The sequence below is a fragment of the Nicotiana sylvestris genome, chromosome 12 (genome assembly GCF_000393655.2).
Source record: "Nicotiana sylvestris chromosome 12, ASM39365v2, whole genome shotgun sequence".
NCBI classification, from domain to species: Eukaryota; Viridiplantae; Streptophyta; class Magnoliopsida; order Solanales; family Solanaceae; genus Nicotiana; species Nicotiana sylvestris.
Window position 1 is genome coordinate 121983729 of NC_091068.1, and position 16263 is coordinate 121999991.

A 16263-nucleotide genomic window follows, 5' to 3' on the forward strand; every position below is an offset into this window, starting at 1 on the left:
TATGACCATATTATATGTTTATCTCTCATAAAGGATTATCTAATTTTAATATATGGACTAAGTGGGAGAATGTTAGAAATTTACTGTCTCTTCTAGAGACTTCTAGTGTGGTCCACATATAAGGTAACAAATTATTTATCTTGTCACCCAAAGGAAATAATATATCAAATAATATTCTGTAGTTATGCATATATGATAGTTTCTTTGATGGAAAGAAATAATTTTTTCTTAGGAGTCCTTAGGGCAATTATAATTTATGGAGAAGTCCCTAGGGTTAAAGTATTTTCCTAAGAGTCCCTAGCCTATCTATAAATACGCATGTGATTCCATCAGTCTGGCATCCAATGATAGACACAGGCTAGAAGGCTCCCTAGGTTTTTTGCAAAAATTTTATAGGCAATTCCCTACAACGCTTGAACAATAATGACTGAAGGTACATTCCTTGTTTAATTACCCATGCGTTAGCTCTGTATGTGTATTCGAATTTCAACAATATAGAGATGCGAGAGCAGAGGCGGATCCAGGATTTGGAGCTTTCGGGTACCATGTAGCTTTAAACGTCCATGTGTCGTTATTTTTATATTGAGATAGAAAAAATATTTTGTTTGTTTGAGCAACTTTAGACTTCGGTTTGGATTACTTATTTTTTTGGTATATAATATAAATTGATTGAACAGAAAAATATAATACTATGGTTATGATAGAAGGCCGATTTGCAAAAAAAAAATAATATTATTTTAACTTTGTGTAAAAAAAAAGCAAATACTTAACTAATAAGAGACACAAAAAGAAAGTCAAAAGTTAATAAATAAAGTAAGATACTCCCACCGTTCACGTTTACTTGTCCATTATGCACTTTGCATACCTCTTAAGAAATAATAAATGAAATGTATAATTTACCATGATACTCATATTAACTGATGCATATATTTAATGGATATGAGAAAATGATTTGAAATGAGTAATTAATAATATGGGTATAACATAAAAAAAATTGTCCTCTCTTGATATGCTAAAAGTGACAAGTAAAAGTAAAAATCTAGTTTTAGAATACTGGACAAGTAAAAGTGAACGGAGGGAGAAATTAATAATAATTACAGAAGAAGAAGAAAAAAGAGAACGAATATATATATATATATATATATAGAGAGAGAGAGAGAGAGAGGGAGAGAGAGAGAGAGAGAGAATGATAGAAAGCTTGACGTGATGTAGCAAGCCAAAGGTTCAAAAACTATTACTGCAGGGGTTTGATCCTTCACAACCAAGGTGGAATCTCCTACCCTTTGTCACTAGTACCTTTATATCATCTATTACTATAGGTGGCGCTTTAAATATATATATATACGATTTCTTACATATATATAGAGAGAGAGAAAGAGAGTGTTTCGACCGAAGCTTGTGGGTGGCGTACCACCCCTTGGACCTTACTAGATCAATCCTAGCAAAAGGACGAGTTAATAGATAAACCTGAAAATGTCCAACTCTCTCGTATAATGCTTGACATGCCAAGTTAATTCATTATTTCCCTATTCCATAAATCAAGAAACCAGATAAGAAGAATCGTAATCACAAAATTTGTGTTCTATAGATCACTGGAAAAAACTTTATGAAACGCCAGAAACTAGAAAAGAAGATACTGATTTCTGAAAGAAGTAGCAAATGCTACATTTTTCACAATGCTTCCAAAATCAAGTAAACTGAGTGCATTTGGTCCAATTCAGGGTAGACGGCGAGGCATGTTCACCACTTCAAATAATTATTAGGTCATGTCTAACTCAATAAATTGTTAGATTCTTGATATCTCATTACTTAATATATATCCTATTTAACAATTTAAACTTTTAGATTATATAGTCGCACAATTCAATACAGTATCAAAGCAGAAAAAGCTAATAGAGAAAAAGTTTCTCTATATTAGCTCATTCTTTATCGTAAAGATTGTTATTGATTATATTGATATCTTTCCTGAAGGATTAAAATACCCCGAAGAACAATTTAGGCACAAGTAAGAAAATTAGCAAAAGCTATATAGAAGAAATTTATTAAACTAGGAAGAGAACTTGGTAGGAGGGTTTTTCATAACTCATAAACTCTTGAATCTCTCTACAAAAAAAAAAAACAAGTAGTAGCACCCCTATTTATAATACTACAAAACCAAAAACCTCTTCCAATATAAAATTGATAAACAAAACCTAACTAGACATGAATTAAATAAACTACCAAATATCAAATCTTAGACAACTTAGGAATACTAATTAATCTTGGTTTAGTTTCCAACAACTTCCCTTAAACCAAGATCTTCAAATTTGATCATGCCCAACATCTTCTTCAACTTGATGAATAACTCCAATTTTAGTGGCTTTGTGAAAACATCAGCAACTTGCTCCCCAGTCTTACAATACTCAATAACTATCTCTTTGTCTTGAACCAAGTCACGAATAAAGTGAAATTTGATATCAATATGTTTGCTACGCTCATGAAAAACTGGATTCTTTGTTAACTCAATTGGAGACTTGCTATCACAAAAAATTGTTGTAGGATTGTCTTGCTTGTGTTGAAGAAATTCAAGCATTCTTCTTAACCACAATGCTTGTCTAGCACTACATGTTGCAGTCATGTACTCTGCTTCAGCTGTTGATAAAGCAACAACTTGATGCTTTTTGGAAGACCAAGAAAATACACCAGAACCCCCAAATAAAATGCATAGCCAGAAGTACTTTTTCTTTGTATTGTATCACCAGCCCAATCACCGTCTGTAAATCCCACAAGACTACTATCATTAGGCTTTGAATAAAATATACCATCAGTTTGCGTACCTTGAATATATCTCAAAATTCTCTTTGTTGCTTGCAAGTGGGATTGTCATGGAGTCTCCATAAATCTGCTAATTAATCCAACTCCATAAGTAATATCAGGCCTTGTAGAAGTCAAGTACCTTAGACTCCCTACCAATTTTCTAAAATATGTAGGATCTACAAAGTTACCAGTCCCATCTCGAACCAACTTCAATTTTTCTTCAACGGGGATCAAATTGGTTTGGTTTTATCCATATTAAATCTCTTTAGAATATCACCAGCATATTTTTTCTGAGAGATAAATATTCCATTATCTAATTGAGATACCTCAATGCCAAGAAAATAAGATATTAAACCCAGATCAGTCATCTCAAACTGGCTAATCATTCCTTCCCTAAACTCAGAAATTAATTTAGGATTATTGCCAGTAAAAATTAAATCATCCACATATAAGCACACAATGAGAATATCTTCGTCAGGCTTGAATTTGATATATAAAGTATGCTCATATGGACATCTCTGAAATCCATGTCCAATAAAATAAGAATCAATACGCGTGTACCAAGCTCTAGGTACTTGTTTCAATCCATATAATGCCTTCTTCAGCCTGTAAACTTTATTTTCTTGACCCCTTTTGACATAACCAGCAGGCTGCTCAACATACACTTCTTCTTCTTCAAGTACACCATTTAAGAAAGCAAATTTCACATCCATTTGAAAATATTTCTAGCAATTATTGGCAGAAAGAGAAATTATCATACGAACAGTACCAAGTCTAGCAACAGGTGCAAATACCTCGAAGTAATAAATACATGCCTTCTGCTTGTATCCTTTAATAACTAATCTCACTTTTAAACGATCCACTTCTCCAGTTGGTTTGAACTTGGTCTTGTATACCCACTTGACTCCAATTGATCTTTTTGAGGGCGGTAAAGTAGTCAATTCCAATGTATTATTTTTCTCAATAGCATGAATTTCTTCATTCATTGCATGAACCCATCGGTCATCTTTAACAGCTTCTTCAAAAGTAACTGGATCACAATCTGCAAATAAGGAAAAATTTACAATATCTTCATCGGATAAATCATTATCATCGCCAATAACATAATCTTGCAAACAAGCCGGTAATTGGTGTTGTCTTTGCGAGCGACTGGACGTCTCTGCTTGAACAGTATCTACTACATATTTCTCTTGATGTCTGCTAGAACTTCCTTCCTCTATGACTGGAATTATTGGTTGAGACCTAGATAATCCTTCTTTGACCAATCCCAAGAACTTTGCTCATCAAAAGTAACATCTCTGCTAATAATCACTTTTCTTGTATCTGGATTAAACAACTTGTAAACCTTTGTCTCATGACTATAACTAATAAAAATATATTTTTCAGCTTTATCATCCAATTTCTTTCTCAAAGCATCTGGAACATAAGCTTCAAGACAACCAAATACTTTTAGATGAGAAATATTTGGTTTCTTACCTGTACATACCTCTTGTTGAGTTTTTCCAAAATTAGACCGTGTAGGACACCTATTTAATACATAAATTACACAGGAAACAATTTCTGCCCAAAAACCTTTTGGAATATTTTTGGAATGCATCATAGATCTCACCATGTCCATCACTGTTCTATTTTTTCTTTCAGCCACACCATTTTGCTGAGGTGTATATGTAGCTGTCAATTGATGCTTAATACCATACTTCTTCAAATAATCATCACAAATAAGAAATTCAGTCCCTCTATCAGTCCTCAATATTATAATAAAACACCCACTTTTGCTTCTCCATACAAACTTTGAAGCTCTTAAAAATATCACATGCATTAGATTTATTTTTCAAAAACTATACCCAAGTCTTTCGGATGAAATCATCAATGAAAGTAATAAAGTACTTACTACGACCATTAGAAGAAACTTCAACTGAGCACAAATCTGAACGAATTAACTGCAATGGTGCATTAGCTCTCCAAGCCTTGCCTTTCTGAAAAGGTTCTCTGTATTTCTTTTCCAAGATACACGACTCACACTTCTTGTCAGAAAATCAATAGAAGGCAAACCATCAACCAAATTCTTTCTTGCAAGAAATTTCAAACTCCCAAAATTCAAATGCCCAAGACGTAGATGCCACAACCAAGTATCATCACAGTTTATAGAACTAAAGCAAGGTAAATCATCACTATTGAGATAAAGAGGTCACAAACAACTATTGTTCATGTTAAACTTTGCAATTAGTCCAAATTTATCACACTGATTGTGCCAATCCTATACTTAAAATGCAAATCATATCCTTTTTTGGATAGTTGCCCCAAGTTCAATAAATTATGATGAAGGCTCGGCACATAAAACACATCTGATATAAAATTAGAAGAACCATCTTTCACAGTAATGCAAATTTTTCCCTTTCCAACAGCAGGCATCTTTACATTATTTCCAAGTCTCAATGTACCTCTAAATGTTTCATCCAGATCAGTGAATAATTTTTTATTTTCACTCATATGATTGCTGCAACCCGAATCAATAAACCATTCATTCTCTTTAGTTTCTTCAACCCCAGAACTAGAAAACAACAAAGTTTCTTGTTTATCCTCATTATTTTAAGCCATCTTAGCATGTACGTTTTTATTACCAGATTTATTAGACCTACATTAGCTTTCATAATGTCCACATTTACCACAATTATAGCACTGAATCTTAGATTTATCACGTCTTTGAAAATTTTGATAACCTTGTGTTTGCAACAAATTTTTGTAAGACGAAAAATAAACTGCAACAAAAATAATATAAAGAAAAAGAGATTTTATGATAAATATTTGTGAGTAAAATTTTATGTATCCCTTGATTCTCCTCTCTAAAATTCTCCGTGATTTGAGGGTTTGAGAAGCGTCTTTCTCGAATGTAGGATGATGCAGACCTCATTATGATGTATTTAATTGCCAAGAACGTCGAGTAGAACTTTGTTGTTACGGGTTGATCTCCGGGAAGAACTCTGTTGATCACTCCTTTGTCGAAGAACTAAGCACTTGCTGATTGATCTCTCTGTTTGTGGATACCTTCACCAATTGCGGAGTGTTTTTCTCCAACTTTGAATGTCCCTTGAGAGTTATGTAACCCCCTCTATTTATAGTTGTAGAGGATGGACAGTCAAGTTACATAAGAACTCTCTTGCTTGGTTCTAATTGGGCCATGTCATTTTAGCCACTTGGCGACTTGTAGTTGGTTCTTGCTTTTTGACTTGGATTGCCACATCATTTAACACGTGGCGTCATCTTTTTGGCTTGCAGTTTGACTAGATATGCCATCTCACTTGACACATGGCATGAGTCTGGGCCTTAAGATGAAATGGACCTTGGGCTTGAAAATAATAAAATGGACTAATTTAACTTGTAAAGTCCAAATTAATTATTTAACCCAATTGAATTTAATCTAAATTTTATATGGATTAGACCCAATAAATTTTATATGTCTACAGATACCCCCTACTTCAAGATTTGTCGAAGTATAGGCTTGCTGAAACAAATGACGAGACTTGAAGTACTGACGAACGTTGATATTTTTGGTTTAGCACTTGTGGTGACTTCCACCAGTCAAATACGAGCTTTTATCCACTTGCAGATTTATGTGAAGTGTCAAATACAAGCTCCAAGCAAAAAATTAACCTTCCAATACTTTGGTTGTCGAACACATGTGCGCAATGTAATTTGGTTTGGAAGTAGCAATTACAAACTATATTGATGAAAAATTCTTGCATATTATAGACAACTTTCCATGTTTGTCAAACTTAGGCATATTTCCTTTTTTACCAAGAGCAAACAAGGAAAAATATTTCTAGACCTTGTAAGGAAAAGGTACCGTTTTTTTTCTAGGATGCTAACTTTTTGTTTTGTTCACTTATAACTCACACTTTGTTAGATCCTTTTCCAAACTTGGCATGTATTGTGTAAGGTTCATCATTAACTTTGCCATAACTTGCATTGTATCTTAATATAGAAACATCTCGGCCAATTCAATTCACACCTATTTAAGCAGCCATCATTTGGTGTATGTTTTCACGGTGCAAAATTCTTGGAGAGAAGCTATCTGCCACCTTTGCGCACTTGCAGTGAAATATTCACATCTCGTCATAGGAGAGTCCAAATCATGGGCGGCCTGATTCTATAGAAAGCAGACTTAGGGTAAGGCAATGATTTTATTTAAAAAAATTTGATCTAAACTTCTTCTGGATCAACTGGAGTTAACTTTCGAAAATCATGATCTACTCGTCTGGCCTGTAAAGCTGACAGCATCAAGCACTCTCGCAAAAGGAATTGTTCTATGGTGTACGAACATCGAAAGTACAAGCTGCTTGATTCTGCCAAAACAAGACACGGAGGGATGTAACATATCCAAGAACCGGAGCGAAAATCCAACTGTACCATGTTAGGTAATGTTTTTAATTTTTGTTTCAGGTGCTGCCGCGTTGATCTTTTGGCTTTGCGCATCTTCACAAGAAACTTCATATCTTGGTGTAGGAACGTCGGAATCATGAGAGGTTTGCAGCTACAAAAACTAGACTCGGAGTACTATAATATACCAAAAAATTGGATTTAAATTCGCGTTGTATTATCGAAGGTGAGCTTCCTAAACTTGGTCCAAGTTCTATCGCGCTCGACATTTCAGCTTTGCATTCTCTTACTAAAAAAATGCATATCTCAAGATAGGAGCATCCGAACTACGAGCTGTTTACACCATTGGTAAGAAGACTCGGTGATAGACAACATCTATAAAAGTCGAAGCTCCAGCCCTTTTGATCTAGATGCAACCAATCTTTGATCGATCAAGCGCCGAAATCGCGAGGATTGTTCGGGCAACATACTTCTTTCCTCTTTTTTTTGTTGTAGGCTCGGAGATGATATACATGGCGAGTTCTCCAATATGCATCATGAGAAGAAGCGGATGAACTGCTATTAGCTCCTTGCCCGGAACACGCGTTGTGACTTCTTTCATCTTGGGGTCAACTGCTATTAGCTCCTTGCTCTGATCATCATCAGCTACTTTTGATCTCTTCTTTTCCCCCACTGTTAGTACCTCATGCACCCCCTGTAATAAGGCAGCAGTGAAGGAACTGCTATGGCAGCGGAAGAAGAGACTAAAGGTGGCGTTGGGACCATATGAACATCTTTAACCGGGACCATAACCTGATTGTACATGTTGTCACCATTGTTCTTATTGTTGCGAACCATGTTTGGCCAGAGGAAACTACCTTGGGCTTGCAGATCCTGAAGCCACTCTTAAGTCTTTGTATCTTGGCAGCTTTTTCCTCAGCTATTGGAGTAATATTTTTGTGCTTTTGTGGCGTCTACATCGATATTTATGAGTCGAGTTGAAGTGCCATGTGCTGAAACGTCGTGCTATTGGCACCGAGGACTCCTAAAAAAATTCTTTTGTAGGATATGAGAGAGTTACAACGATCTTGATATCCCTAGGAAGATGAATTGCAAGCAAACCACTAGTCTTTTTGTTGCGGCTCGGTGAGAAAGACACATGAAGTGTCCTTTCAACCTCGGCGATGAAATCCCTACTCTTGGAGGCTCGGAGAAACCATATTTCATCAGTGGCGAGTGTGACATGTACCATATCGCATTGTTGTAGGTTGGAAAGCAAGACAACTGGAGTAGGCTTTTCCAACTTCGGCGAGCTAGCACTTGGCGCGTCTCTGCTGTTTTGACTTCATAGCATTTTGTGCTCGCATTGAAAAAATCGTATCTCGACCTAAGAGTGTCCAACTGTAATCTGCTTGGTTATGCAGAATTAAAACTTGCACCACAGTGACATACCCAAAATTTGGGGCCAAATTCCATCAGGACAAGTCGGAATGAACTTTTGAAAGCGATGCACAAGTTTGTCATTTCGGCTTCACAGCACTGCATGCTATCGTTGGAATGCACATATCTCAAGTTAGGAACGTCCAAATCGCTAGCCGTCTATGCCACTGGAAAGAAGACTCACAGATAATGAAATCTTCAAGATATCATAGAAGAATTCCTAGCAGATTGTTCGTAGCAACTTTCTGAACTTGACCCATCTGTCCGCAAAATTACTTTTCAGCTTTGCACGCTATGGTGGAAAAATTCATATCTCGAGCTACAAGTGTCGGAATTACAATCCATTTCACCTATAGAAAGAAAACTCAGAGACCTAAAGTACCTATAAGTTTCATGGCAGAACTCCTTTCGGGCTATCAACAAAAAATTTGCGACTTCGACTTAACTGCAGTGAACTTTCAGATTTGCGTACCTTCAGCAAAAATAATTGCATCTTGAGCTAGGAGTATCGGAATTACAATCCGTTTGTGCAGTTGGAAAAAACCTCCTAGATATGCAACACATAAAAAATTCCATCCCCGAACTCTTCTCGGGCTAGAAACAGAAAAATATTGAAAGTCGAACTGACCGCAGGGAACTTTCAGGTTTTCGTGCTTTCGGCCAGAAAAACTGTATCTTGAACTAGGAGCGTCGAAATCACTAACAGTTTGATTCTATGAAATCTAGACATCGAGAACTATAATCTTGTTGAAGATGAAGCTCCATTCATTCTTAGTTAGCCTAACAAATATTTTTGAAGTTGATTCTACAGCCTTGCAATGGATTCGTCTATCATCACGAATCTTATCTCTTTGTTTATTGCTTTTGCAGACTTGTGAAGAAGTTCAACGAGTCCAGATATCAGTCTGAGATGTCATACACGATGCGGAGTCACCCCTTCACCAACTGTTGCACTTGATTTGTTGACGGTCTTGAAGTTTATCAATGGCGGCTCCCGTGGTGATTGAAGGTTTTTCAAGAGAGATGACTTCTTATATACGAGGCATTGAGGATAGTGTATTAAAATGTGGAGACGTCATATGGACTTAGAAGAAGTATTCAAGACGAGTCGTCCACAAAGCCTCGTTTACGATCATTTTCATGACTTAGGCTTTTGTATAGGAAACATCTAATTCCTTTTGTCTCTACATTTTTTGATGTATCAACTTTTGTACTATTGAAGCAATAAAACATCTTTTATACTTCAAAGCAAACCATCTCTTTTTCTCATACATATGTGCCTCTATACTTGGAAGAATTAATGCAATGATCCGATGATGCCAAACTTTTATTTTTTTAAAACTCATGCGACTGAACTTAGAATGAAACTCTAAGCTGCCTACGTACCTCGGTGAAGAGGATCAAGTCATAATATATTTTATAGGGATGAGTTTTTTTTTGGGCATGACTTTTGCCTAGGCCGCCTTTTTCGAGATTTTTAACCTAATAGACTTTTTTTTTGGACCGTACATAGTTTAGACTCATGCGGGCCAGGAGTGTAGCAACGTGCAGTTTAAGCTCATGCATCAAGGAGCATCATGACTTGCAGTTTAGGCTCGTACGTCGAGGAGCGTTATGACTTGCAGTTTAGGCTCGTACATCGAGGAGCGTAGGTGACTTTCATGGGAAGTACTGCTTCAGATATTTTCCGTTGATCGGACCAACTCTGAGATCATCCTTATCGACAATTTTGTATGCGCCACTTGAATAGGTTTCCTTCACAACTTATGGTCCATCCCATTTTGAGGTAAACTTGTCACCTATGCGTTTGTTAAGGATTATGGGTCGTCGAACAGCTAGAACTAAGTCTCCCACTTGAAATGATCGTGGCCGCACTTTCTTGTTGAAGGCTCTAGCTAATCGAGCTTGATAGCATTCCAATTTTTGTTGCGCTTCCAATCTTTTCTCATCCAATGCGCCTCTAACTCTCCTAGGCGAAGTTGAGCATTCTCTTCAGACGTGAGTCCTTCTTGGATTGCGATCCACAATGATGGAATTTGTTGCTCTAATGGAAGGACTGCTTCCACGCCATATACCAAAGAGTAAGGCGTTGCTTGTGTACCAGTTATGAAGGTTGTCCAGTATGCCCACAAAGCTTTACCAATTCTCTCATGCCAGTCTCTCTTGTTCTTTGCAACAACGTTCTTCAAAAGGTTACCAAGCATCTTGTTAAAAGCTTCAGCAAGGCCGTTGGCAGGTGCATTATACATTGAAGACTTATGTTGTTTGAAACTGAACTTCTCGCATAGACTCTTCACGAACTTGTTGTCAAATGGCATTACATTATCAGTGATTATGTATCTTGGTATGCCGTACCTAAAAATTATATATGACTTGATAAAATCGACATCGGTTTCCTTTTTCACCTCCTTGAGTGGAACTACTTCCGCCCATTTAGAGAAGTAGTCCGTAGCAGCCAATATGTTCATCTGTCCCTTTGATGACTTTGGAAGTGGTCCAACAACGTCAAGTCCTCATGCATCAAAAGGCCATGAAGCTACAGTTGGGTGAAGAGGCTCTGGAGGTTGGTGGATGTAGTTGTCATGAAATTGACACGCTTGACATCTTTTGGCATGATCCATGCAATCCTTCCCCATTGTTGCCCAGTAGTAGCCCATCCTCGTGATGTGAAAATGGAGCTTGAGACCAGATTGGTGTGATCCACATGAGCCAGAATGTGCTTCCTCCATCGCTTGGTGGGCTTCTTCTTTGTCAAGACATCGCAAGAATAGTCCTTCAAAAGAGCGGCGAAACAATGTCCCCTTATAGAAGATGAATCGTGGTGCTCTTCGCTTGATGTCTGTTCTTTATCGCGAATCTTCAGGTAACTTTCCATGTTCAAGGTACTCTATTAGTGGTTGCCTCCAATCTTCTTCTTCAATCATTCGAACAGACGTATGATGGCTTTCATTGACTTGAAGATCCAGAAGTCTAGGAATAACCCATCGATGACACACATATACCTTTGTTGACTCATTCTCTTCAAGTGCCATAGTCGTGGCCAAGTTAGCCAAAGCATCAGCCTTACGATTTTCTTCTCTTGGGACGTGGTTTAAGAACACTCGGTCAAATTTTTCATGTAAACTAGAAGTGTATTCATGGTATGACAATAGATCTTCCTTCTTTACCTCGTAACACCCCAAAAGTTGGTTGATGAATAGCTTAGAGTCGTCGTAGATCTCCAACTGTAGAATCTTCATTTCTAATGCCATTCGAGACCGACTATCAAAGCTTGGTACTCTGCAGCATTGTTAGAGCATACTTCACCAAAAACAAAGGAGAATGGCAAGACTTGTCTTTCTGGAGAGATCAACACAACACCTGCCTCAGCACCATTACGGCGTACAGATCCATCAAAGAACATTGTCCATGGTGGCAATTCTTCGATGAACAAAACGTCTTCATCTGGAAACTCATCCGAAAGCTCTCATTCTGCCGGAAGAGGGTGATTAGCCAGAAAATTGGCTAGTGCAATTTCTCAAATGACCGATCGGGTTGTTATATCCTCCCCCACTTAAACACACGTTCATCTTCGAACGTGCCTGGAGTTATTCCAGAAGCCATCAACTTGATGTATAATCTCACTATGCACATACCCGGGGGTGATCCCATGTCACCCTATCCCATATAGGTCTGATAACGCAACATGACTGAAATTTCTTAATCCAACCTAGTCCATAAGTCTTAGGGCCCAATTTCCAACATCCAGAATTTTCCATAAGATCAGAATCTCGCATACACACTGCATAAGTCCGAACAAGTTGTATCAAACCATATCCGTAACCCAAGATCTAATCACATGATATACCACATAACTCAAACACTCATGGCGATAACTCCTAATCACAGTAGCTACTCAAAACAACCCAATACTGGTAGTACACCTCTTAACAAACAAAGTCTCGTTCTAACACTTTCAGATACTGCCAATGATGAAAGAAACATGCAGAAACTCATAACCATTCGCCAGATCAATAAGTCATGGAGCTCCCTCTTCTTCGATAGGAACTATAGCAGATTTCTAAGTCGACTTCTGATATTATCTTTCCGACTATGCTGTAACCAATTCTGATAGTATTCATTCTAGGTCCAATGAACTCATCACATCCAACACGACCACTCTGATGACATGACACATCAATACAATCCAACGCCATAAACTGTGCAATTCGTGCACCCAAAACATCCCAAATGTACTCAAATCTTTAAAAAAATGACTCAAACGAGAGGACTGTCCCGCAAGCTTAACAAGTACTGCCATAATGAAATACTGAAAATCCATCACAACCCGTAGGACCATCACACGAATCTGACACAAAGGTTCATACCTCAACATAATTTCACTCCAATGCGTGCCCCATCCAAACAGGCATATACCTCAAGCCACCTTGCTCAAAATCAATAACCACGCGCAATTCGACATCAAGTACTCAAAGTGTATTACCGTAACCACAGAGAAGCTAATGACATAATGCCACACAAACCCGAAAGAGCATAACCAATACGTCATCTACCAAGCAATACCCAATACTCTTCCCGCTCAAATTCTGCTATAAGATCCCAATAGAACCGCACTATATGTGCATATAACCAACAAATCATAACCCCTCGTAACATATAAGAGTAACTCATAGATCACTCTAGAACACAAATAAGCTCAACAACAATCGAATGGCACATCCCTCAACAATAGCAGTTCGAAGTAAATAAATCCGACCCGTTACAGAACACACCTCCATGTTGGGCCTACCAATGAACCCTAAATCAGCTCTGGTCCCCCAAAATAGATAAAAAAAACCCTCCGAAAGTCTACAATGACTGAATCACAACACATACTAACCTCTTATTAACCTTGGCTACTTTTTACGGTCCACAACCACGAAACAATCTACTCACGAGAACTTCCAATCTCTAAATCCATAGAACATACAAATCACCATATCAGATCTCAACTCCACCGCCTGAATGGACACTTCTCCAATTACACAGTTACCCCACGAGGAATACTTCTAAAATTCTTCTGTGCCACAAAGCAAAATTTGAACTCCAGCAGTCGATCAAACAAGAGAGTGCCGCAACACCAATGAAGTATCCATAACTCCCACACATCGCCCTTTCTAAAATGTATACTCTCATCAAGCCATACCAATTAGTAATATCATTTACCTAGTCATCAGAAACTGTCTATGTTGCCTAAGAATTTATGACCTTCCTTTCATAATAGAACTGTGACCGTACACATGCGAATCCCAAGCCTACACAACATACCGCATATACCATGCCATCCCATGATAAATATGAGAACTTCATAATCCACTCCGAGTCACAAACAACTACGTACTCAACTAGACAAGAACTTTCCATTTGACCCCATCTAGGAGAAGATCACTATACATCACATGTTCCTCACGCTAGTAGAAGATATACCTCTCTAACCATAGTAGAAACCATCAAGAACTCTCTGAATCCCATTTGTTCAAAACCCAACAGTCAGGACTGAATCCTTCTAACCCAACCAAGCTATGCAGGTCACCAAAACTCAAGAGCATTGCCACGAAACACCTGTAGAGACTCATTGCCTCATAAAGACCCAAAGAACTAATCATACCTATAACCATGCCGATCCAACCTACTACCAAGTTGCCCTATCTATCCGAGTTCCGTCTGAATTGCATTCACATTGATACTTCTCCTCAATACCTCAATCCTCAACCCAGACTCACCACATGAGATCCTAACATAAACCATACTGCCCTAAGGCTCATAAGCCGCTAAATGCTCCCTTAAGCACCCCAAAAATACCACAATCGAGATACCCACTCCGAAGAAACCTTTTATGAATTTCAAGTTGTTCATCTTACTTTCCTGATACTGAAATGTAGAATCCACAACGATGTAGAAATAATGCGAGCCTCGACACTATCCAATGTAACTCTCAGCTTCTAGCCACATACGAACCCGCAAATATTCTCAATTGCCAAATATAAATCTTGTATTCATTAGAACCGTTCTCGAGAGTTATCCACTCTACTCAAATCTCAATTAGACTGATCAAATGGGCCGATCGACCTGATCCCCATTAGCACTCCAACACCCAAGGATGTAACCCCACCTCAATGCAACCAGATAAATTTCTGCTCCACGCACATTACATCCTTAATGAATAACAACTCAAATAATTCCATGATTCTCAAATACTCATAAAACCTAATACAACTCATATCCAGAAATTCCCTTTACTCGAGTCATCCTTGATCTCAACCTCTGCAAGTCATAACTGATTCACAAGTATACCTCAAACTAAAACTAATATGACACTTAGTCGTGCAAGCAACTTATCAATAGCAGAATCCCCCACTTCGCTCAAAGCCATAGATCAAAACACATAAAAACTCACAATGCCCATACTCTATTTCTGCCATAATACCTTAGTGAGATTGAACTAAATCCTTCATAAGCTCATGCAACACAAACCATCTAGTACTTCAAATCATCTGCAAATCTCGCATTCACCCTCGTAAAAGTCAAGAAAACTCTCATACTCGATCCAAACTCAATCTGCAGCACATATAATTCACTAGTAAAGGAGGACTTGCTACAAAACAGCATAGGGATCATACGCCCTCAGGACACCCCACAGGAGATAACCCTCCTGCTTTGTCTCAAACTAACATCTCTTTATACCCTTCCACTGTTATAAACAACACACAATCACTTAATCTTCCTGAGTCTGAACTCATATCACGACATGAAATCTACTTCATTCCCCAACTAAATAACATGAAAAGATCCTTCAACACACCCATAACTCGGGGTTATAAATCAAATCAAGATAGAAATTAAGCACCAAATAGTTCTTTCTACCCTCAAGCAGACCCTCCTCGTCACATCCAAATCATATGAACACATCTCGCAGTCACATTATACTCATCATGTAGCCATCCAGACATCACTTCCATTAATAGGGACACTACCGAATATATAAATCCAAAAGCGCGCTCACACAATCAACACCTCAGTGCTCAAGCTACAGGCAAAGCCTGGCCCCAAGTCTTCCAGACTGGCCCAACATCGACACACAGAAATCATATCTCGCCTCTCATTCAGGAAATCACAAACCGTCGATGCACAACTGATACCGAGTGCTCATGTGCGCATACAAACGCGTGGAAGGAATTTCAAGAGTTACATTTCAAACTAAATCAATGTCGCACGATAAGAATTCAAGAATGTGGGATTTCTTAAAGGTTCTGCAGCCTCTTGAAGATAAGTACAGACGTCTATGTACTGATCCGCGAGACTCTACTAAATTTGCTCATGACTCGTGCGACCTATGTAACCTAGGCTCTAATACCAACTTGTCACGACCCAAAACTAACCCTGTCGTGGTGGCGCCTATCGTGGTACTAGGCAAGCCGACACATTACCAAAACAAAATGAGATTTTCATTTTCAAGATAATTTCCAAAGTTATTTAATATAGAAATTTCATAAGGAGTAACAAAAGTGCGGAAAAGAAAACCCGACATCGGGGTGTCACTAATATAATGAGCATCTACTACAACCGTCTGACAATATCAAGACTAACATAGCCTGAAAATAGAAGAATAAAACTAAGGGAAGATAAAGAGGG